The 24,697-nt window shown below is 44.1% G+C and overlaps 1 protein-coding gene across 25 annotated transcripts in view; it reads right to left on the bottom strand.

Moving 5' to 3' along the window:
* TIAM1 (TIAM Rac1 associated GEF 1) overlaps positions 1-24,697 on the bottom strand; it is a 441,123-nt gene that overhangs the window by 187,163 nt on the left and 229,263 nt on the right. For 4 of the 25 annotated variants that reach the window (XM_045389230.2, XM_074034153.1, XM_074034146.1 and 1 more), the window contains one exon: positions 13,933-14,063. The exons of the other annotated variants lie outside the window; for them this stretch is intronic. The gene's annotated coding sequence lies outside the window, so the exon portion shown is untranslated. The remainder of the gene's footprint in view (positions 1-13,932; positions 14,064-24,697) is intronic. 25 annotated transcript variants of the gene reach the window in all.

Below are 24,697 nucleotides of genomic sequence, written 5' to 3'. Positions count from 1 at the left end.
ACAAGATAGCATTCTAACAACTTCACATAGACACAGTCTAGAAGACATTGTTCTGCCACAGTCACAGTAATAAAAGAGTGGTATAAAATCAGTTACTTTATAAATACTGATAATTTGCAGCATTAAGGAACAGGACATTAAAAAACTAAATTTCCCCATAGGACACCTATGACTAGGAACTCTTATTTTCCTAAGAGAAGCCAAAGTTTTAATTATTCAGTTTCACAACTACTGTACTGGATTACCTACTCTAAGAAAGAAAAGGCGCTTTACAGAGGTTTCCTACACACACGAAGAATCAGCATTAATTTAGCACAATCTCTGTCATTCACAGATCTGGCGGATTCATTAACTCATTTTAAATGAATAAGACCAATAGGATGTGGGTAGGAGTGGCTGACTGATTTCCAGGGGCTGTATTTCAGCTTATCGATGGCACCCCATTAGGAAACTGAATACAAAGAATTAGTTTATTTTTTTTCTTGTAATGTTGTGATATTTAAGTAACTTTTGAATTTAAATCTTCTGGCTTACAGGGCAGCATTGTCTTCATTATAATTAGCATCAAAGTGATTTATAATTATCAAAACAAAAAAGAACTAGACCTTTAAAAAAACACCCTTAGGGAAAAAAACCACCAAAAGAAAACAAAAAGTGGTCGGCGCAGTGGTTCACACCTGTAAACTCAGCACTTTGGGAGGCTGAGGCGGGTGAGTCACCTGAGGTCAGGAGTTCAGCCTGGCCAAAATAGTGAAACCTTGTCTCTACTAAAAATACAAAAATTAGCCAGGCGTGGTGGCATGCACCTGTAATCCCAGCTACTCGGGAGGCTAAGGCAGTAGAATTGCTTGAACCCTGGAGGCAGAGGTTGCAGTGAGCCAAGATCCCACTGCTGCACTCCAGCCTGGGCGACAGAGTGAGACGCCGTCTCAAAAAAAAAAAAAAAGAGAGAAAAGAAAAAGCAAATGAGACAGATGAATACGACATAGCTCTGTCCCAAGGTTCTACTTTCCAAAAGCCACGAAATGGAAGATGCTGGCTTGGTGGGGCTTCTGAGAGCTCTGGCCTTCATTTGGCTGTGAGAGCTACACACACGTTCATATACTTCATTTACTCCTCTAGCAAAGAAAAAGTTCTTTTTCCAGTTTTCTCAGAAACTCCAGGCCAACTTAAAGGTTTCCTATCTAACTTAGTATCAGAGGCATTAATAAATGGTAAATATAGCAACCATGCAAATATGTAGTTAGAGGGAAGGAAAACGAAGAGAAGAAAGAAAATAAAATGACAAAGTAAAAGACAAAATAATCTTGGAAGCTTTTGTCAAAAGGGAATCAGGATACACAGATTAAATCCCAGTCTGAAGTTTTCAAATACTCTTTATTCATTGGAAGCTATCAGGAAAAGCTGCTTTTAAGAAATCCATCTTACAGTCTCAAAACTAGGGGCCCAGTTCAATTCCATTCAACCAAACAAGTACCGTGTACCACAGGTAAGAGCACCATGCTAAAATACGAACATGGTTGAGATTCTTTTAGAAATGTGGTTGTGGCTGCTGAAAATTCAATAAGACAAAAAGAATTTTTCAGTCTTAGTAAATCCTGACAACAGATTAGAATATTGTATCATTGGTATGTCTTGAATTTTTTATTTTTTTTATTTTTTGAGAGCGAATCTCACTCTATTGCCCAGCCTGGAGTGCAGTGGCATGATCTCAGCTCACTGCAACCTCCGCCTCCTGGGTTTAAGCGATTCTTGTGCCTCAGCCTCCCAAATAGCTGGGAGTACAGGTGCCCGCCACCATGCCAGGCTAATTTTTATATTTTTAGTAGAGACGGGGTTTCACCATGTTGGCCAGGATGGTCTTGAACTCCTGATGTCAAATGATCCACCCACCTCGGCCTCCAAAAGTGCTGGGATTATAGGTGTGAGCCACCACACCCAGCCTACTGAATTTCTAATTCACCCAACTCCTGTCTCCAATAAGTACCTTTCATCACACTGCTTTGTAGTAATTGTATATGTGTGCAAGAGACAGAGAGACAACATTTATAAAATAAATGGTAAAAATTTAAAATATTTTTCTCAACAAAGATGTGCATCTGGAAGTGTCCATTAGAACCTCACTCCACTAAACTGCTGATTTTTTTAAAAATCTATCTATAAACAATGTTTTAAATTAAATTTGGAGCCAAGAGTTTTCACTGATTACTTTCCATGTGATAAATGAGAACAAACCATATAGGAAATTAGGTGATACTGAATGAGCGATTGGTTCTACAACTGGCCGAAAAGGCTGGATGGTAGGATTCAGCAGGAAGGGGGTGGCAAATGGATTAGGGAAAGAGCAATGGACATTAACTATGAAAAAAAGAAAAATAGTTCTCAGCTTTTTTCCTTCCTTACAGGACCTTTGCTGAGAATTTTAAAACAATCCCCAAAGGTTCCACTGACAGCTGCCCCTCACGGGGGCTCACCTTCTTCTCTCTCACCCACACCGCTCTTTAAAAAGCTGCCCCCCTAGCTCCCTGGAAATTTTATCAACACCCAGGTGCTGAGAGAAAAGTGATTACGACATTTTCAAACTGGGGTTTTAACACAACCGAACCCCTCCTGAGTCTTTTAATAATTCGTATGAGCATTTGCCTGGAGGCGCAGAGCTACCCTTCTGTGCCAGTTTATGAATTCTAAACAGGCCTCATTATTTTCAATTTAGGCACAAAAACAACTCTCCCTAAAACCTCCAGAAAAAAAAAAAAAATGTCTATGGCTTATTTAACCCAACCTAACCAGAAGATACACTTTTTTTAAAAACATGGTGACTGGAGCCAAAAGTGTCTGCTCACAGGGGTGACTGCCATGGTGGTGTCAGAAGCCCCAAAGGGCAAGTCCCCCGGGGGAGGAACCGCCAGGGTCCTCACAGGCCAGGCAGAGCACAGTATGGTGAGACACAATGAGACAGAGAAGCACATTGACAGGCCAAGTCAGGGCCAATTTGAGTATCAAAATAAATAACAGAATGGCCTGGTAACCCAGCAAGACCTCATCTCTACAAAAAATTAAAAAATAAGCCAGGCGTGGCGACATGCACCTGTAGTCCCAGCTACTGAAGAGGCTGAAGGAGGAGGATCGCTCGAGCCCAGGAGTTTGAGGCTGTGGTGAGCTCTGACTGCACCACTGCACTCCAGCTTGGGTGACAGAACAACACCCTGTCTCTAAAAAATATATCAATAAATAATACCACTAGCAGATTATAACCCACTGAATAAAATAGGAAACTGTGAGTCCATATAGAGAGAAATAAAATTGGAAGTCTGATGAGAAAGAAGAGACTTACATTAATTTCAAAGTATCCCACCACAAAACATTTACTAACATTTCTTTCCTTGACAAAGAGGAAAAGAATAATTTCACAAGCGGGAAGGCTGGCAATGCTGTCTTAACCAAGTGGCCAAGGTGAGTTGGCAGCATCAGAAGTAGGACAGGTCAACTTTGGGAGCACTCAGAGAAGACAGAGGGGGAGGACGCCCTGCATCGTGGCCTGTGGTGTGTCTGCCAGTGATGCCACGATCCAGTGTGGAGTGAATCGTGAGGAAACATCGGGACAAACCAAACTGAGGGGCATCCTACACAACAACTTGCCTGGACTCTTCCAAAGTATCAAGGTTGGAAGTCCAGGAAAGACTGCACAATGGTTCCTGACTGAAGGAGTCTAAAGACACGAGACAATCACATGCAAGGCATGATCCTCCGCTGGAAACCTTCGCTGTTTTCCAGCTCCCCGACCGACTGGCAGGAATGGGCCAGCCTCTGACCCCTGTATGGTTGCTGTATAGAACAGTGGCCTTGAAAAACACTAATGTCTTTGGTAAGAGCCATGGACTCTCAAATGATTTACAGAAAATAAAATTCTTCATACTGTATTGCATCGCCGACTTTTCTAGAAGTTTGTGGCAATTTCAAAACAAAAAAAAATCTTAAACCTGACAGCTGATTTATTCTTAGTTACATATACAAGTGGAAACAGATATGGATAACTGATATAATGAAATGAGGCACAAATTACCACATCACTTAGTCTACTAATGTGAGAATTAATGACAATGTATAAAATGTGCTAATGTCTTATTAGGAAAAACAAAAGGCCCGTTAGCCACATGGGTTAATGTGCTCTTCTTGTCCTCACCAGAGTATCCACACCCTCAGCCAGCAGGTTGTGCAAATGCAGGGCTTTGCTCTGTCTTTTTATGCCAAGCCACTCTTACGACCATTACCAACCCTCTGAGTACACGGAGGGCTCAGAAACACCTCCTACATCCAAGAGCCCCGGGACACCATCCAGAACACGGCCGGAACTAAGGAACGCAATCGGAATCCCTGTCGGGTCTTCCGTTTCAAAGGCCATGCTGTCACAGACTCTGAATACACGGGTTCTAGTCCTGGATCTACCCCGGAGAACTGTGTGACGGTATCACACTGGGCCTTGGTTTTGCTATCTGGAAACTGGGGAGGTGGGTGCGATCATCTAATTCTGATCAACTCCACCAGCATTTAATAAAGGTCTTCCCTTTCGCCAGGTCCTGGTTCTGTCTTCAAGGAACTCAAGTCTAGCAAGGAGGGGCTTGCAAACAGATGCCTCTGGAAAACTGAAGGGCAAGGGGAGATGGGACATTATCTCATTAGACAGCACAGGCTCCATCCTATTCAGGAAGAAGACACTGGAGAGGAGGGAAGGTTACAGGAAGATAGAGAATCTCAGTTGAATTTACAGGATAAAAAACAGAGGCTTTCCCTAAGTGAAATAAAAGGATGGGGAGAAGAGAGCGAAGTTACTTCAATCAGAATCAATATTACACAATGGGCTGGGTACAGCAGCTCACACCTATAATCCTAGCATTTTGGGAGGCCAAGGCAGGCACATCGCTTGAGAAACAAAATCGGAATCCCTGTCAGGGTTCCAGACCAGCCTGGGTAACATGGCAAAACCTCATCTCTACTAAAACTACAAAAATTAGTTGGGTGTGGTGGTGTGCACCTGTAGACCCAGCTATTCAGGAGGCTGAAGTGGGAGGATTGCTTGAGCCCAGGAGGTGGAGGTTGCAGTGAGCTGAGATCTCGCCACTGCACTCCAGCCTGAGAGATGGAGTGAGACATCTTCTCAAAACAAAAATCAAAAAGCTGCACAATGGTTAGTCTGCGTGACCTTGGGCAAGTCAGGTAACCTCTGTCTCGTTTCCTCATCTGTACAGGGAACATAATGGCATTATCTAACTCATCCTTGGGAGGAGGGTTCAATGTTTTCATATATTCTAGATGCCTATATATTTTATACATTTAACCTATATTTAATTAAATCACTAACATATGGTTTATATTATATATTAATTACATATAATTATTTTAAACATTTCATAATCTAATCTACATTTACTATATTCTAAATGCTTCAGTCTCCAGTAATGTTTACTATAGTATATTCTATCAAAGGACCTGGCACATAGTATACACTCAATAAACATGTGTTGCAATTTGTTATGACGACATTGATAATATCCATTATAATCTGGTGTGATTCGGGAAGGGGATGCAGTGTGTGTGTGATGGCGGTAGAAGAGTTGCAGCAACTGGTGCATCCAGCTAAGGCCAGATGAGCCAGCTGCCAGAGGCCTACAGACACCAGGACAAGGAGTCTGAACCTGATTCTGTCGATAATGAGAGTCATTCTGTTGTAGTCCCTATGTACAGCCTATTGATTCTCAATTTAACAAGCCTGGTTATCTGGTTTGACAGCCTACAGCAAACTAAAGGCTGGGCGTTGGTGGGCGGGGGTCAGTTAGTGCTAATGCAAAGGAGGAAACAGGGATGAAAAATGAAGCAACATAGGAAGCAAATGCAAGTAGCTTGAAAACTTCACCATTCTAGGCCTTACAAGCTCAATGACCTCCACCTCACCAAATCTCAGCACGATATGCCAATCAATTCTGTGGGAGGGGAAAACTGACTAAAGATCAATTTAGAGTAATTTAACATATTCTGTCGAAGATGACTAGTAACAAATGAAAGGTTTAAAGGTCTTCCAAAATTGGGCCGGGTGCAGTGGTGCAACCTGTAGTCCCAGCACTTTGGGAGGCTGAGGCGGGCAGATCACCTGTGGTCAGGAGTCCGAGACCAGCCAGACCAACATGGTAAAACCCTCTCTACTAAAAACACAAAAAATAGCCAGGCGCGGTGGCATGCACCTTAATCTCAGCCACTCAGGAGGCTGCGGCAGGAGAATCACTTGAACCTTCGAGGCAGAGGTGGCAGTGAGCCAAGATCGCACCACTGCACTCCATCCCGGGCGACAGGGTGAGACGCCATCTCAAAACTAAATAAATAAATGAAAAAATAAATAAAATAAAAGTCCTGCAAAATTATTTCAAAGGTGAAAAGCTTTCAAACTTAGAGGGAAAAAATATTTCAGCAGGAAGAGTCATGTACCTAGAATTCTAGAGTCCTGAACTGGAGAGTCTGGTTGGCATCCTCCTGAAAAGTCATGAGAATGCTTCAGAAATGAAAAAAAATGAAGATGCGGTCTACAAGCCCTGGAAAGCTAGGATCAGTGAGAGACTCAGGACAAACTTAAGGGTATCTCTGAAGTCAGCATAGATCCCTATAAGAAACTATACGACAAACCCAAATCTGATTTCAACTAAAATCCATCATGCGTGACCAGACATTCATTCTGGCTCTCTGAGCTGGATATAAAGACTTCATCAGGCAAAGAAGAAAAGTCTCCAGTGCAGCATTTTAAAAAGTAAAAAACCCAAATCCCCTCCTTTCCCATCTGTGAGAAGCTCGTAACCACCTAAGGCAAAAATAACTCCAGAAATGCAAATCAAATACCCAGCTACCAAGTGAAGTAAATTGCACAGCCAACGTCTTCCTACTAGATACACTTTACCTTAAGACTAAGTTTAAATACTCAGCAGTGGCAGAGATGCTAAATCAATTCCTTTTCTACCTGGGAAGTAAGGATATGTACATTTCCAGGCCCATCACAGCTATGTGGGGGCCACACGCCTGAGTTCAGGCCAGTGAAATGTGGGTGCAAGGAATGATGGCCACTTCCAGACGCTGCCCCAGTCACCTCCCTGGAGGGCCTCCAAGCTCTATCTCTAATATTCCCTGCACACCAAATGCAGAGAAGCCAGGTGGGGATTCTGAGAGCTTGGAACCAACTAGACGGAGGAAGCTTGGGTCCCTGTAGGACCACATGGAGAGACAGAAAGCAGTCCCCTCCCACAGCTAGCCAGCTTTGGCCTGTGACATAGGCAGTAAGTAAACCTCTAAATCCATGAAGCCACTGAAATTTGGGGTTGTGCATTACAGGAGTCAGCCTGTCTGGGTGAAAAATGGCCTTGGAGAACTTTTGTGAGAATCTTCTAGGTAGTCACAAAGCTACCAAAACCACTCCAATAAAGTCTGGGACATTTACCCCCATGGAAGTTAAATTAATTTCACAGACTTACAACCTGGACACACCTGATTCCTAAAAATCCAGGTCACTCGCTGCCTTTCAGATGCAGAAGGTAACTACTCCCTGATGGAAAACGCTACCTACTGCATTTCCTTCTACTACCAATTTGGTGACCTCAAAATGACAAAGCAGACAAGTTAGAAAAGTGCTCTTGTTAGCGTAGCCAAAAACCCTAAAGGAAAGGTTACACAACGCGAGACGAGAGAAGAAGGATGGCACTAACAACCGTCATTGAGGAAAATTATTTAAGGCAGGATGTCAAAATGTTTATTTCTACAGCAAAGCATAATTTGCATTTTCAGATATTTACATTTAGCTCAGTGACTCGTGCAATGCAATCCTCTGACAAAGGGCCGCATTCCAACTTTTCTTAAGAGAAAATAGAGCGCAAACTTGTCTTAGCAAGTCAGTAACACCTGCATTGGCCTGGCAGGACTCTCTCACGATATGTAAATAATGAACTGCCAATAAGCTCTTTCCAGAACAAAGGAGAAGAAACTTGATTCCTCTCCCTGATGTCTCTGCCGTCAGGAATTTTTTTTTTGGGGGAGGGGGGTCAATATAGCAAGAGGAATATTGTCAAAATTGTTAACTCAGGGGAACAAAGACCCTCCAAAGGGTGGGCAGGAGGGCCTGGATTGGGCTGCCAGTTTCCTAAAAAGAGGATGGACTTCACTTTGGGAACAATTCATATTACTAAGAAATTGTTTTCTCTAAGACACTACCCAATGAAAGACTAAAGCTTTAAACATTGAAGTCAAATCATTTCAAATATGCCCACCATGGGTTCCAGGGATTATGGCCCAAACAGAATGGAAGGTGGTTTACCATCACCCTTGTCCAAATAATTTCCTGAAGACCATCTCACACCTGGGTTTAAGCAAAAATGCCAAAATAGCTCCATTTCTGCCACAATGGAACGTATTAAGTGTGTGATGAGCAGTCTATGAATTCAGGGGGAGAAGAGGATTCTCTACATCTCCTCACCAGCCTATTTATGCCTGGTACTTACTGCCACAAAAGTCTCTAGTACCCACTTCTTCATATGGACTGAGCAGTGATTAAGAATTTAACCTCTGCGGCCAGAAAGACGATGAGAAATGTGATAGTTAATATTGAGTGTCAACTTGATTGGATTGAAGGATGCAAAGTATTGTTCTGGGTGCGTCTGTGAGGGTGTTTGCCAAAGGAGATTAACATTTGAGTCAGTGGACTGGGAGAGGCAGACTCACCCTCAATCTGGGGGGGCACCATCTAATCAGCCGCCAGCACAGCCAGAATCAAAGCAGACAGAAGAACGAGGAAAGACTAGACTGGCTGAGTCTTCTGGCCTCCATCTTTCTCCTGTGCTGGATGCTTCCTGCCCTCAAACGTCAGACTCCAAGTTCTTCAGCTTTTGGACTCTTGGACTTACACCAGTGATTTGCCTGGGGCTCTTGGGCCTTCGGCCACAGTCTGAAGGATGCACTGTTGGCTTCCCTACTTTTGAGTTTTGGGGACTCGACCTGGCTTCCTGGCTCCTCAGCTTGCAGATGGCCTATTGAGGGACTTCACCTTGTGACAGTGTGAGTCAATGCTGCCATAAACTTCCCTTCATATATACATCTACTCTATTAGTTCTGTCCCTCTAGAGAACCCTAATACAAGGGATTTACACACTAAACATCAGGTTTTCATCCATAAATGAGCTTCCTAATAATGACCCCCTCCCAGGTGAGCTATGAGAGTTAAGCACATAATACCGGTCTTGGAAGGGAAACAATATGAAAGGTGAGTTAGCGTCATTAGTATATGCAGCCTGTAGTGGCAGATCCCTTACAGATCATGGGAAGATGAGAAAAAATGAGATTTCAGGAGTTCTAAAAAAGACCCTCCTTGTTCACAAAACACTTTCCCTCATCAAAAATTTCACTGTTTGATTTTTAAATTATTTCTCTTCTTAAGAAACATACATACGCCCAAAAGGAAAAAAATTTGAGCCTGATCCGAATGAAAGTGTTTTCACTGAATCCATCCGTAATATAGGGTCACTTTACAATGAGCAAACTGAGGCTTGGAGAGGTCAACTCTATTGTCCAAGTTCTCGAAAGTAGCTGAGTAGAAATTCCAACACAGGTCCACTTGCTCTTAAGTTCATGCTCCTTTCCCGGAGGATTCTGCTAGATACAGTAACTGCATTCTCTCTAAGGGAAGGTTTTTATAGCCAGACAGAATGAGGGGAAGAAAAGAAAAAAAATATGAAAATATGTAAAAAAGACGAATGAAAGAGGTAGGTTATGATACAGAAATGTGTGCCGGGGGCATCATTTTAACAAAGGTCAGGCCCTCTGAGACATAGCTCAGCAATCTTCTCCAGCCCACATCACACACAACCCTTAAATTATGGCAGCTACTCACCTGCCCGGTGCAAAAAGAATGTTTCTGTGCATAGTGTGTCCTATATATTATTTAATAAGATACAACAAGCCCAAACATTCTTCTTGCAAATTGCTCAGAGTGGTGCAGAAGCAAAGTTTTCATGCATAATTTTCTTTTCTAAGAATGTGAATACATTTATGTGCAGCAGACATCTGCTTTTAGTATACTTAATAATGCTGGAAATTCAGTATGTTTCTTTCCTTAAAAATCAACATGATACCTACAAAAAGTACTTCTGGAGGGGGATGGGGGTGGGGAGGAGTACACCAGCAAAATTGTTTAGCTCTTTGTGTGTTTTTTTCCCACTACATTTACTTTAATAGCAAATCCTTGCAGTGGAGTTTCAATGCTATTCTGAGTCTTCTCGGAGGTTCCCATCTGGGTTCCAAATAATCACCATTTGCAACATTTGTAGGTGAGCAGACTGTTGGTTCACAATATAGAGAAAAGAAAGATTGTTCTTTTAATGTCATTCATGATGTGTGGGGGCAAAATAATTTATACAAAAATTCAGGAGTTCAATAGAGTACGCTTCATTTTTTTTGAGACAGAGTCTTGCCCTGTTGCCCAGGCTGGCATCCAGTGGCGCGATCTCGGCTCACTGCAACCTCCGCCTCCAGGGTTCAACCGATTCTCCTGCCTCAGCCTCCCAGGTAACTGGGATCTACAGGCATGCACCTCCACACCCAGCTAATTTTTTGTGTTTTTAGTAGAGATGGGGTTTCACCATGTTGTCCAGGCTGATCTCAAACTCCTGACCTCACGTAATCTGCCCGCCTCAGCCTCCCAAAGTGCTGAGATTATAGGCATGAGCCACTGTGCCCAGCACACTTTTTAAAAAAAGATTAAACAGGTGCTTTTGAAACAAAGATATTACTAGATGCTCCAGAGTGCCCATTCATTAAGTTAATGCAGTCAGAATGGACAACTTAACAGATTCTCAGAAATCCTAAAGGGAGTCTAAGATGTGATTCCTGCATAGTAGACAAACAGTACAACTACTACTAAAAATAATAATGTTTAAGGAGAAATTATACAATGAATTTCACATATAAAAGCTCATTCAGTCTTCCCCAACAATCTAGAGAGAAAAATATCATTATTATCAGGACCATTTCTCACTTACAAATGAGAAAAGTGAGGCCAAGGAGGAGAGGTCTCCCATGTGACATTATTAACTAGTGGCCAGTCACACTGATCCCTGGCTAGGATTTTTTTTTTTAAGCTTTACTATTACAGAAAATCAGAACATTCAGCAGATTTAAGCTCACTGATATTGGAGGTATCCTGAGAATAACTGTGGATAAATGATGATTGGCAGTAGGATGTATTATATAAAATGTTAGCAAGCCCACTAAACTCTTTGACCCTACTTAAGAAGAAGAAAAAGCGCCAACAAAGTCAAAGCACATAATGAAAAAGAAAGCAAATATTTCTTTAAATTGCTCCCACTGCCCTAAATATATAGTAAAACAAGCAGCACATACATCAGTTTTTCTTAAACAGGGGCCCATATTTTTATTTCTCAACCCCAGTACACACACATAATAGCTTGGTTTATTTTCTATCCTATTCCAATATACTTTTTAGAAATATTCGCTACAAACCACTAAAATTATTTTATAAACTCCAAAAAGGTTTCAACCCTCAGTTGAAATGCGCTACCCAGACGGAAACTACAATTTTGCACATGGAGCTATTTGTATTTTTAAAACGTGCATGCTTGTAAAGGTAGGGATCACACAGACTTGCTAATTTCAGCACTTTTGCATAGGCCCTGGGAATCGACCCAGGACAAGAATGCTTAGCATAGGATCCCTGGAGGACTTTCAAAGGTATCTGAACCTTCTGGAATTGAGTGTAAAAATTATGTGAAGGGACATACCTGCATTTGTATAAAGAGTAGTTCCATGGCTTCTACCAGCTTTATAAAAGTGGGATCCATCCAAGTTTCAGGTATTTATTTAGTTAACTACTTTAATTTTTTGGTGAGTCACCAAACCTCCCATCAAAACCACATTTTGGTTAAATATAAATAAAATTAACATGCAATGAGGCTGGGCGTGGTGGCTCACGCCTGTAATCCCAGCACTTTGAGAGGCCATGGCGGATGGATCACCTGAAGTCCGGGGTCGGAGACGAGCCTGACCAACATGGTGAAACGCCATCTCTACTAGCAGCACAGGGCCGGGCGTCGGGGCTCACGCCTGTAATCCCAGCACTTTGGGACGCCGAGGCGGGCAGATCACAAGGTCAGGAGATCGAGACCATCCTGGCTAACATGTTGAAACCCCATCTCTACTAAAAATACAAAAAATTAGCTGGGCGTGGTGGCAGGCGCCTGTAGTCCCCAGCTACTCGGGAGGCTGAGGCAGGAGAACGGCGTGAACCCGGGAGGCGGAGCTTGCAGTGAGCTGAGATCACGCCACTGCACTCCAGCCTGGCGACAGAGCAAGACTCCGTCTCAAAAAATAAACATGGGATGAGAGGAGATCATCCCAACCATGACGACCCTGAAATTGTGTCACAAAACAAAGAGTGGCAACACGGCCAACTGTCAATAACTTTCATTCGTTTCTTCATATTGAGTGCCTACCAAGGATGATCAACTGTATTAAGATTCTGGGTTAAACTGGAAAAGGAGGAAGTTACATGAGAGGTACCCTGATGTCCTCTGCAGTGTTCTAGTGTAATTACACTACAATTCTGAAATCCACAAAATTGAAGATTGTCACCTTTTCCTGCCTCCCACAGAGAACCTGACAGAATGCTCTGAAAGAGGATGAGTTTCAACCAAAAATCATATCGTTTTATCACTGTTTGTTCCCAATTAACAGCCAAAATATTTCAAGGAAAGGTTTATACTGATTGATTGAGACAATGGTGAGATGTAGCCACCCTCAGATGAAAAGGCATGAGTATTTTTCATAAAGGAGACTATTTTGCAAGGGCTAAATCAAAAACTGCATTTCCACTTGAAAGCCCATTAAAACACTAACAGTGCATTCTTCTCCTCACCCTATGGTTGGAGCATAATAAGCTCTCTGGCTAAGAAGTAATCAAGACTGTGTGGTTTGACCCTTATTGGATCTAAGGTGTTCTGAGTCAAGATAGGATTGTGTGATGGGCATGCCTGTGCCTCTTGTTTCCTTCCACATCAAGGATTCTCAACTACAGTAAACTTCCTGGCCTCTCTGACCCCTCAGGATGGCTCTGGGAAGGTGAGTCATTGATGTGAACAGAGGAGAGGGTTTGGGAGAATGACCCACACATGCCTAGATCAAGTCCTTCTTTTCCAGTTGCTTAGGAATCCAGGCCTCTGAGGAACTCAAGGTTGAACTGCCATGGATCACGAGGTAACTGGAGAGATCCTGCCCCCCAGGATGGAGGCCTGTTATCCAGTGCCAGGTCTACCTAGGTGGGTAAATCTACCTAACTCAAATGGCCAGGGATGTCCAGGAACCCTACATTGCTGTACCTCTGAGTCACAACCTCCAATCCTACATTTACCAATAATAAAGCTGAGCTTTTGGTCTCCACTTGCTGAACCCTTTGTTTGTCTCAGTTGGTCTAGAAATTAAGCAGGAAAAAGAGCTTCTCAAATCCCAATAAACTCTGTCCTCTCCATCTTCTCAGTTTCAAGTGGATTGACGACACTTAAACACTGCTTGGCGGGGCATGGCGGCTCATGCCTGTAATCCCAGCACTTTGGGAGGCCAAAGTGGGTGGATCACCTGAGGTCAGGAGTTCGAGACCACCCTGGCCAACACAGTGAAACCCAGTCTCTACTATAAATAAAAAAATCAGCCGGGCATGGTGGCACGCACTTGTAGTCCCAGCTACTCGGGAAGCTGAGGCAGGAGAATCCCTAGAACCCAGGAGGCAGAGGGTATCGTGAGCCGACATCATGCTACTACATTCCAACCTGGGCAACAGAGTGAGACTCTATCTCAAAAAAAAAAAACCCAAAAAACAAACAAACAAACAGAAAAACTCACCACTGCTTAACTCATCTGTGACTTTCCAATTTTAGAACAAAACCACATGTGCGTTTTGATGAGACAACTTGATGAGACAACTATAGGTCTTATTCATATTCTCAGGCAGCCCCAACACAGCAGAGAAGTTCCTAGAAATCAAAACATAACTAATGACCCAGCTCAGCAGGATTTCAAAAAGAAGATATTTTTCTTTAGGTTACTGCACAATCACAGAGGAACAGCAGCTTTGCAGAGGGAGTTAAACGGTAATTTGGGTACAGCTCCCAGGTCTAGGCAGAAAGAGGATCAAATTATTTTTTCTTTTTTGAGACAGTCTCAGTCTGTCACCTAGGTGGGAGTGCACTGGCACCATCTCAGCTCACTGCAACTTCCGCCTCCCAGGCTGAAGAGATTCTCCCACCCAAGGTTCCCGAGTAGCTGGGACCACAGGTGCATACCACTACACCTGGCTAATTTTTGTATTTTTTTGTAGAGACAGGAGACAGGGTTTCACCATGTCGGCCAGGCTGGTTTCGAACTCCTGAGCTTAAGTGATCTGCCCGCCTCAGCCTCCCAAAGTGCTGGGATTACAGGTGTGAGCCACCACGCCCAGCCAGAGGATCAAATTCTATCATTCAAAGTGAATTTCCAAAATAACAAATATCAAGGGTGAGTGTCCCAAGACATTCCCACAGGCTAATAAAAATTCAGAATGAATTACCAACAATTTGCTAGGCAGTCAAGAGACTCTCCTCTGCAGACAGAGCATCCAAGAACCCAAAACCTACTGGTTCCTACTTAGATTTTCTATTTACGAATCTGATTAGCAAAATCTGTCAATTTCATCATGGTAAGGTCAACAAAATTTACTAGTCTGGAAATAGTTCTTTCTGGCTTTGAGTCTGGGAGGGGAAAAAATGGAAAGATTTCTGCACATAAATCTTCTTGGTGTTATTTTGCCTTTATCTTGATAATGTTACTAGAAAGATAAAATCTGATTCAGACTGGTTTCTCATTCAGGATGCTTCCTCCGTAACAAAACACTACAAGATGCCCTTCGAGTTGGTGGTTTTTGTTTTTGTTGTTTTTTACACAGACGGGGTCTCGCTCTGTCACTCAGGCTGAAGTGCAGTAGCGCAATCACAGCTCACTGCAACCTCGAACTCCTACGCTCCTGAGATCCTCCTGCCACAGCCTCCCAGCTGGCTACAATTACAGGCCTGTAACACCATACCCAGGTAAACTTCTGATTTTGAATCCAATTTTTTTTGTGTCTCCAGCGCATCACAACCGGGCCTCAGTTTCTACTCATGTGGCTTCCCATCATGAAGTACAGCATAAAGGTTGCCAGGCCTCTTGTTTCTGGAGCTTTAGTTTCCGCTATGCAACAGGCAAAACACCCATACAGTGACTAACCAGCCTTGGGAGGGGTGATCTGATTTAAAAAAAAAAAAAAAAATACATGTTCCAAAGCTGCTCAGTTGGTATACAAGTGCATAGTTGAGTCCCCGTTTTCAATTATTTTGGGCATATACGTGGCAGTGGAATTGTGGGGTCACACAGAAATTCTATGTTTAACATTTTGAGGAAGCAGTAAATTGTTTTTCACAGTAGCTGTGCTATTTTATGTTCCCACCAACAATGCACAAGGGTTCCAATTTCTCCACATTCCTTCCAACACTTTATTATTTTCCATTTAAAAAATTTACTGTAACCTTTCTACTGTGCATAAGGTGGTACCTCAACATGGTTTTGATTTGCGGTTCCCTACAGATATTGAGCACCTTTGCATGCGCTGATTTGGCTACTTGTATATTTTCTTTGGAGAAGTGTCTATCCAAGTCCTATGCTTATTTTTTAAATTGCATGGTTTTTCGTTGTCGCTGAGTTGTTTCACAGTGTTTATAGCAGTATTATTCACAATAGCCAAAAAACTGAAAACCCAAATGCTCATTTACAGAAGAATAAACAAAACATATGTATATATACACCTATGCTTACATGCATATAAACATATATAAAAGATACATATATATAAAATCATCAACCCAAAACAGGAATGAAATTCTGACACACGCTACAACATGAATGAATCTTGAAAACATGATGCTAAGTATGATGTATGATTCCACTTATACAAGATACCTGGAATAGGCAAATTCATACACAGAAAGTAGAATGGAGGTTACCAGGGGCAGGGAAGTGGAGGATGAGAAATGGGAGCTATTGCTTGCTGGGTACATTTTCTGTTTGGGATGATGAAAAAGTTCTGGAAATAGATCATGGTAATGGTTGTGCAATTGTTCACTTAAAAATGGCTACAGTGGTAAATTTTATTATAGATATTTTATCAAAAGCAAAAAAGTCACTATGTACTTCTAAATATCATTAGTCAAAAAAAAAAACCCATAACATTAAAAAAAATAATGGCTTTGGTCAATGATGGTTGAGTCTAAGGTCTCCAAGGCAGGAATGAGCCAGAAAATGGCATTCAGGGTATGTGGTATCAGAAGCTTAGGACAACCCCAGCTGCACACTGACCAGTGAGCAATGGTCGGTGACTCCCTCTACCTCTCAGAGCCTCGCTAAATGTGGAACTGAAAAAAAGGAGAGCTGGGCTGGGCGCGGTGGCTCACGCCTGTAATCCCAGCACTTTGGGAGGCCGAAGAAGGCGGATCACTTGATGCTACAAGTTCCAGACCAGCCTGGCCAACATGGTGAAACCCGTCTCCACGGAAACTACAATAATTAGCCAGCGTGGTGGCACGCACCTGTAATCCTAGCTACTTGAGAGGCTGAGGCTGCAGAACTGCTTGAACCTGGGAGGTGGAGGCTGCAGTGAGCTGAGTTCATACCATTTCTCTCCAGCCTGGGTGACTGAGTGAGACTCTCTCTCAACAACAACAACAACAACAACAAACCAGACTGGGCGCAGTGGCTCACGCCTGCAATCCCAGCACTTTGGGAGGCTGAGGTGGGCGGATCACGAGGTCACGAGATCAAGACCAACCTGGCTAACACAACACAGTGAAACCCCGTCCCCACTAAAAATATAAAAAATTAGCCAGGTGTGGTGGCGGGCGCCTATAGTCCCAGCTACTCGGGAGGGTGAGGAAGGAGAATGGCGTGAACTCGGGAGGCGGAGCTTGCAGTGAGCCGAGATCATGCCACTATACTCCAGCCTGGGTGGCAGAGCGAGACTCTGTTTCAAAAAATAAAAATAAAAATAAAATAAAATAAAAAAGGAGAGCTGGGTACAGTGGTGTGCACCTGTTGTCCCAGCTACTTGGGAGGCTGAGGCAAGAGGATCACCTGACTCCAGGAGTTTGAGGCTACAGTGAGCTATGATTGCACTACTGCGCTCCAGCCTGGGCCACAGAAAAAGGGGGGCTGAGGGGATGACCTGAGAGTTACGGGAGAGATAGAGGAAATTCCCTAAGTGATGTGCTCAGTGCAGGGACTGGCCAAAGAAGCCATTCAGCATCAGTAGACCTGCACGTCCGCCTCAGACTGAGGCTCCTCCACATAATCTGAGGCCAGTCCACACTGCCTTCTTAGAGTACATTATTGTCCATGCTCTTCTGCCTTTTTGCTTGTTTGTTTGTTTTTGAGACGGAGTTTCGCTCTTGTTGGCCAGGCTGGAGTGCAATGGCGCGATCTTGGCTCACTGAAACCTCCGCCTCCTGGGCAAAAAGCGATTCTCCTTCCTCAGCCTCCAGAGTAGCTGGGATAACAGGCGCGTGCCACCACACCCAGTTAATTTAGCATTTTTAGTAGAGACAGGGTTTTGTCATGTTGGCCAGGCTGGTCTCGAACTCCTGACCTCAGGTGATCCACCTGCCTCGGCCTCCCAAAGTGTTGGGATTACAAGCGTGAGCCACCGCGCCCAGCCTCTTCTGTGTTTTAAAAACAGTTCAGGAAAGAATTTTAAAAGCAGTAAAAATTGCTCCTTATGACATAAGAAGCCAAACGGATTGAAACTTTTAACCCTCCTCAACAGCCTTCAAAAACCATCTCAGGCCGGGCACCGTGGCTCACACCTGTAATCCCAGCACTTTGGGAGGTGGGCAGATCACCTGAGGTCAGGAGTTCAAGACCAGCCTGGCCAAAATGGTGAAACCCCATCTCTACTAAAAATACAAAAATTAGCCAAGTGTGGTGGCGGGCACCTGTAATCCCAGTTGCTCGTGAGGCTGAGAAACAAGAATCGTTTGAACCCAGGAGGTGAGCCAAGATCCTGCCACCAGCGTGAGACTCCATATCAAAAAAAAAAAAAAAAAATCTCAGCAGAGGAAGAAATAAAAACCTAGAAAGAAATCATCTAAATAGGAATAGTGAATACCTTTGGTAGTTTTGATTGCCATCTTTTTGCTTAACCATATACTCGAGTGTTCCTATAATGAATGTGCATGGTTATCTAAGAATATCATATACAAAAAGGAAAGAAAATGCTAGCTTGGAGTCTAGCTTCTTCCAAGTCTCCTTGCTCCTTCTCCTCCCTGACCACAGTCTTCCCTGTCACTCTGTGTGTTGCATCTGCCTCATAATGATGGGGAGGACAATTCTAGCTCATATTCACAAAGGTGTACCTGTGGAGAGCGCTCCTCTAAGTCATGACACATGTCAATTCATGTCCTACTCACGATACCTCTGTGAGGGGGGTGCCATCATCTGCCATCTTATAGGGGAAGGAAATGAAGCCCTGAGAAAGACAGCAACTTGTCCCCGGGCACCCTGCTCGCCTGTGACAGACCTGGCTTCAAATCCATACTGAATCCTGAACCCAGCCTCTTGGCCTCAACAACCTGGCCCCTCCCGTGGGTGTTTCTATTTTCACCACTGCCTGTCTCTGTGTCACAATGCATTGACTTTTCTGTCACCTCCGCCACACTGTGAAGCAGGGGCTGTGGCCCTACCCGGAATAGCTAACCCACAGTTTGTCCACTTAATTGAGCTACGGCTGAATATTAGGTCCCAAACGCAATGACATTTTAAACCTATCTACGCATGCAATTGTATTTCTATTTCCACAAGGAGGTCAAGCAGCCACTGGTCACTTCAGCAAGGCAGGGCCCACTTCATGGTTTTCCCACGCAACTCCCGCAGGTGAGACAAAGCGCCCTTCAGGGAACTCGGTTCCTTGGTGGAGTCCATGGTAGAACACTGGTAGGTGCACTTCAGGGCTCCACAGGCAATGTAAAGAAAGATAAGAGGCCGGGAGCCATGGCTCATGCCTGTAATCCTGGTACTATGGGACACCGAGGCAGGTGGATCATGAGGTCAAGAGATCGAGACCATCCTGGCCAATATGATGAAACCCCGTCTCTACTAAAAATACAAAAATTAGCAGGTCATGGTGGCACCCACCTGTAGTCCCAGCTATTCGGGAGGCTGAGGCAGGAGAATGGCTTGAACCCAGGAGGTGGAGCTTGCAGTGAGCCAAGATCATGCCACTGCACTCCAGCCTGGGCAACAGAGGTAGACTTCATCTCAAAAAAAAAAAAGAAAAGAAAAAGTGCATAAAGCCATAAAAAACTGGTGCTAAGCCAGTCTGAAAAGACTACGCATTGCAGGATTCCAAGTACATGACATTCCAGGAAAAAACAAAACTATTCAGGGACATCAGTGGTAGGCCAGGCACAGTGGCTCATGCCTGTAATCCCAGCACTTTGGGAGGCCAACATGGGCAAATCACTTCAGCCCTGGAGTTCAAGACCAACCTGGACGACAAGGTAAAACACCGTCTCTACAAAAAGTTTAAAAATTAGGCTGGGCATGATGGCTCATGCCTGTAACCGCAGCACTTTGGGAGGCCAAGGCGGGCAGATCACCTGAGATCAGGAGTTTGAGACCAGCCTGGCCAACATGACAAAACCCCGTCTCTACTAAAAATATAAAAATTACCTGGGCCTGTAATCCCAGATACTTGGGAGGCTAAGGCAGGAGAATCGCTAGAGGCTGGGAGGCGGAGGTTGCAGCAAAACGGGATTGCGTCATTGCACTCCAGTCTGGGTGACAGAGTGGGGCTCTGTCTCAAAAAAGAAAGAAACAAGAATTTAAAAATTAGCTGGGTGTGGTGGTGTGTGTTTGTAGTCCCAGCTACTCAGGTGGCTGAGGTGGGAGGATCACTGGAACCCAGGAGTTCAAGGCTACAGTCAGTTATGATCACACCACTGCATTCCAGCCTGGGCGACGGAGAAAGATTCTGTCAAAAAAAAAAAAAATCAGCAACTTTCTGGAATTAGCAAGAAAGGGGAAGAATCGGTGGAGCACAAAGGATTTTAGGGCAGTGAAACTATTCTGAATGATACTGTAATGGTGGATACTGTAATGGCTGCTTGACCCCTTGGAAACAGAACTACAACTGCATGCATAGGTAAGTTTAATTCATTGTGTTCTAACATTCCACAGTAACTCAATTCAGTGGACAGACTGTGGGTGGATACCGTAAAGGAGAATCACTTGAACCCAGGAGGCGGAGGTTGCAGGGAGCTTAGATCACACCACTGCACTCCAGCCTGGGCAACGGAGAGAAACTCTGTCTCAAAAAAAAAAAAGGTAAAAAAAATTCAATTGGTGCCTGTTTATGGGCAGAGGGATGATGTCCATGATAGTGATAACAACAGTAATAGTAATTGACACTTGTAGAAGACCTAATGTAAGTCAGATGCTGAAGAACTTTCTTAATATTCTAACAATTCTATCAGGAAAGTACTTATCCCCATTTATAAATGAAGAATCCAAAGCACAGAGAGCTTCGGTGACTTATCCAAGGCGAAACAGCCTATAAATGGTGGAGCTGGTGATTTGTATTCCCACGGTGCTGCTCTCAGCCATCTTTTCTGCCTGTGCCTTTCAGAAAGCTGCCTCGAGCCTACCTCCGAATTCTAGGATTCTATCCACAGGGCCCCTACATTGCCAAAAGCAAAGAGATTAACTGCCCAACTAGACTATGTGACATTCAGGCTGGAGACAAAGGTTTTGGCTTCACTTGGTTTCCAAATAACAAAGTCATTTCTTTGCTCCAATTATTAACCTATTTAAGAAATATGTTGGTCATGTTTCCCTGTACTGTACTGTCCCCAAAGTATAGGGAAATGGTGAATACCTACTCCACACCGGCATCCCTCGGTAGTACCACCAGGGTAAACAATGAATATACCAACACTATAATAATCAAATGAAAGATCAGAAGTGTTTTTTTACAGGCCAGGCACAATGGCTCACACCTGTAATCCCAGCACTTCGGGAGGCCGAGGCAGGCAGATCACTTGAGCCTAGGAGTTTGAGAGCAGCCTGGACAACATGGCAAGACCCCGTCTCCACACTCAAAAAAAAAAAAAAAATACAAAAATTAGCCAGGAATGGTGGTGTGTACCTGTAGTCCCACCTACTCGGGAGGCAGAGGTGGGAAGACCCCTTGAGCCCAGGAGGTTGAGGGTGCGGTAAGCTGTGATCAGTGATGCCCCTGCACTCTAGCCTGGGTGACAGAGGGAGGCCCTGTCTCAAAAAAAAAAAAAAAGAAACAAGAAAAGTAGTTTTTACAGTTCCATACTACTAGAGAAGAATCATGGAAAGGTACATTCTCATAGAGTTATGTTTTCAGAATTTATTCAGAAGGAGCCAGGTGCAGTGGCTCACACCTGTAATCCAGCACTTTGTGAGGCGGAGGCAGGTGGATCACTTGAGATCAGAAGTTCGAGACCAGCCTGGCCACCATGGCAAAACCCTGTCTTTACTAAAAATAAAAAAACTAGCCAGGTGTAGTGGCGCTCGCCTGTAATCCCAGCTACTTGGGAGGCTGAGGCATGAGAAACACTTGAACCCCGGATGCAGAGGTTGCAGTGAGCCAAGATGGCACCTCTGCACTTCAGCCTAGGCAACAGAGCGACATTCTGCCTCAAAAAAAAAAAAAAAAAGAATTTATTCAGAAGGATGTTCATCTAAAATAACATAAATATTCACCATGTATCTGGGGAAACAAATATGTTTCCACCTTTTAACTTATAAAGCTGGAAAGAAACCAGTCATCGGTGAGTTAAGAGGTATCACATGGAGGGGGCATTGAAGAACCCACACTTTTCAATATTTTTCCCCTTTACTGTTTACTTTCACATGCAACTGGGAATAAAAGCAGTAGATATGCTACACACTGGCATTTAGAAATTGTTTAAAATGGAGCTAAAGACTTCCCATTTAAAACTGAAGAAGAGCATCCCTTTGCAAACCAACCATGTATCTCACGCCCTCCAGACCCTCCAGACCCTGCCGAGGCCTCTGCTTTTCCACTGTCAAGCCGAGTCCCCCTGGAGAACAACTGCTGTGCATATGAACACCCTGACCCCAGCAAGACCCCCAACTCCCCTCCTACAGGTGAGCAGCTGGATTCCTCACCTATGAATGACATGACCATACCATTTCCTGATTTTATTTTGTTCCATTTTTCTTATAGAACGCCCCATTCTCTAGGAATGGAGTTGAGCAGCTGACACTCTGTCCTCTGATCAAAGTCACGGTCCTCTCCTGTCTTTCCATTGTCCCAGCTCACCTGAGAGACTTTCTGGGAAGAGACTCAGAGGGAAAGGGATGTACCATGCCGTTCATGGAGAATTCCCAATGACCAGCTTGGAAGGCAGTTGAAATTTTCAAAGGAGCTTCCTGCCTATCTGCATACCAAACTAAAAAGATGGAAGGAAAACCAAACAGCTTTACCAGTTAACGACACCATCCTTCAGTGCATACCATCAGACTCCAAATAATCCATACTAAGTGGTAAAAGCCCATGAACTGGAAAGAAAGAAGGCTTCTGCAATGACACCACCAAAAAGATAGGGCAAGTCCCTAGTATCTCAGGGTATTCCCCACGCCCTGCAGATGTACATGGTCATACACTTCCCACCAGGTAATACTCGGGAAGTATTTAAGATGCTAGATGAAAGGCATTTGTTACCCAGGGGCAATCCCTCTAAGTTTCTTGCAGTGGTGATTAAAGCAATTGCCCTCCATCCCTTCCCTACCTTCCAGTGATGTGAGGTTTAATTAATATGCACTTGGGGTTTTAAGATCCCTAGATGAAAAGAGAACCAGATGTGAAAGTTATTATTATTTTGTTCAAAGTAGACGGGTATACTAACATCTGTGGGCAAGTGTACCACATGCCACTTAAAACAGGCTAACAGGGTCATATGCCAAAACGTTCAGGTTTGCATTTCTGACAAGCTCAGAGATCTGACAGATGTGTTCTGGCCGTGATTTAACATGCTGCTCCAGTGAGAAGGAAGCAGATATGACAAATGGTTCACTTATTTCCTAACTAAAACCCCAGAGGAGCAGCCTGAACCAAAAAGGGAAGTGATCAATGGAAAAGAGGGTCAAGTCTGCTCACGGGCAAGGCAAGGGGGCAACACGGAGCATGTGCACGGAGGAGGAGCTTTCCGTCTCGAAGGCAATGAAACACTGGGCTGCAGGGAACCCGAAATTATCTTCAAGCATTTTTTAGCCATGCTTGAACTCATTCTAGAATTCATCAGCTAAGTACCCTCGTAGGATAAAAAGTCCCTTTCCTCATCCTCTGTAAATAAAGAGATCTGTGGGCTGGGCGCAGTGACTCATGCCTGTAATCCCAGCACTTTGGGAGGTTGAGGTGGGCAGACCATTTGAGGTCAGGAGTTCGAGACCAACCTGGCCAACATGACAAAACCCATCTCTACTAAACATAGAAAAAATTAGCCTGCTATGGTGATGCACACCTGTGATCCCACTACTTGGGAGGCTGAGGCACGAAAATCGCTTGAACCCAGGAGAGGCAGAGGTTGCAGTGACCCTAGATTGCACCACTGAACTCCAGCCTGGGCAACAGAGTAAAACGCCATCTCAAAAAATAAAAAAAGAAAGAAAGAAAGAAAAGAAAAGAAAATATTTGTGCCCACCCCCACCACCCTGTACCAGTGGGATCAGACTGTGTGAGCAATAACAAAGTCTAATGGATGCTCAAACACAGGCTTACTGAGAACCACGGTCCACATGAAATGGTGTGTAGCCTCCTCCCAACGCAGCCATCAGGGGGAACCTACGAACCTAAACCAGACCGCGTCTCCCTAGTCCTACCCACAACCCTCAAAGGCTTCTCATCTCATCAGCAGTCCCGCAGACCCTGCCCTGATGACCCTCCTCTGTCTGCATCGCCTTGGCTCTCCCACTTTACTCTTTCCATCCAAACTTCCAAAATGCCCAGCCCAGCTCTCTGCCCTCCGCTTCAATGCTCCCTCTGTCAGCCCAGGGCTCGCTTCCTCAACCCCTTGCCATCTTGGCTCCAATGTCACCCATGCAGTGGGGCCTTCCTAACTCCCCTATGTTCAGAAGCTCAAACACCCAACACTTCCTTGCTTCAAGGGTCTCCACTGTAACAATCACCTTCCCACATGGTACATGTTATAACTACAGTCTCCTCTCCCTATCTACGGGTTCAGTATCCATGGCTTCCGTATCTGTGGACTCAACCAACCGTGGATCAAAAATCTTCTAAATAAATCAAGAAATGATTGTGCCTGTACTGAACACGTACATATTTTATTTTATTTTTTGAGACAAGGTGTCACTCTGTCTCCCAGGCTGGAAAGCAGCAGCACAATCACGGCTCACTGCAGCCTCAGCTTCCTGGGCTCACATGATCCTCCCGCCTCAGCCTACTAAGTAGCTGGGAACACAGGCACACGGCACCATGCCTGGCTAATTTTTTTTTTACTCTAAGTTCTGGGATACACGTGCAGAACATGCAGGTTTG

Source organism: Macaca fascicularis, chromosome 3 (assembly GCF_037993035.2).
Source record: "Macaca fascicularis isolate 582-1 chromosome 3, T2T-MFA8v1.1".
Taxonomy (NCBI): domain Eukaryota; kingdom Metazoa; phylum Chordata; class Mammalia; order Primates; family Cercopithecidae; genus Macaca; species Macaca fascicularis.
Note: the sequence above shows the minus strand (reverse complement) of the source record. Positions and strands in the feature narration are given on the sequence as shown.